This window comes from Nannospalax galili, unplaced genomic scaffold, assembly GCF_000622305.1.
Source record: "Nannospalax galili isolate Female #2095 unplaced genomic scaffold, S.galili_v1.0 scaffold9, whole genome shotgun sequence".
Lineage (NCBI taxonomy): Eukaryota > Metazoa > Chordata > Mammalia > Rodentia > Spalacidae > Nannospalax > Nannospalax galili.
Genome location: NW_008360332.1, coordinates 8,093,726 through 8,094,070, shown reverse-complemented (window position 1 = coordinate 8,094,070; position 345 = coordinate 8,093,726). Strand labels below are relative to the sequence as shown.

General features: G+C 32.8%; 1 protein-coding gene across 2 annotated transcripts in view; it reads right to left on the bottom strand.

The window, feature by feature from the left end:
* The window catches only part of Sh3glb1 (SH3 domain containing GRB2 like, endophilin B1), a gene marked incomplete in the record, with an annotated part of 48,344 nt that overhangs the window by 27,308 nt on the left and 20,691 nt on the right, over nt 1-345 (bottom strand).

Below are 345 nucleotides of genomic sequence, written 5' to 3'. Positions count from 1 at the left end.
TTAAAATGTTTTTTAAAAAGATATATTTTATGAATTATTTTTATTTTATGTGTATGAGTGTACTGCCTACACGTGTTTAAGTGCACCTGTCTTGTGCAATGCCTGTGGAGGTCAGAAGAGAGCATTGGATCCCCTGGAACTGGTGTTACAGAAAGTTGTTATCCACCATATAGGTGCTGGGATCCAACCTGAGTCCTCTACAAGAGCAGACACTACTCTTAATTGCTGAACCATCTCTCTAGCCCTGTTAATTTCTTTTTTAAAAATGTGGAATGGAACTATAGATAGAATAACTATTAGATTAACTAAAAAGTTAATATTTAATATATAGTTACTAATTAAAAA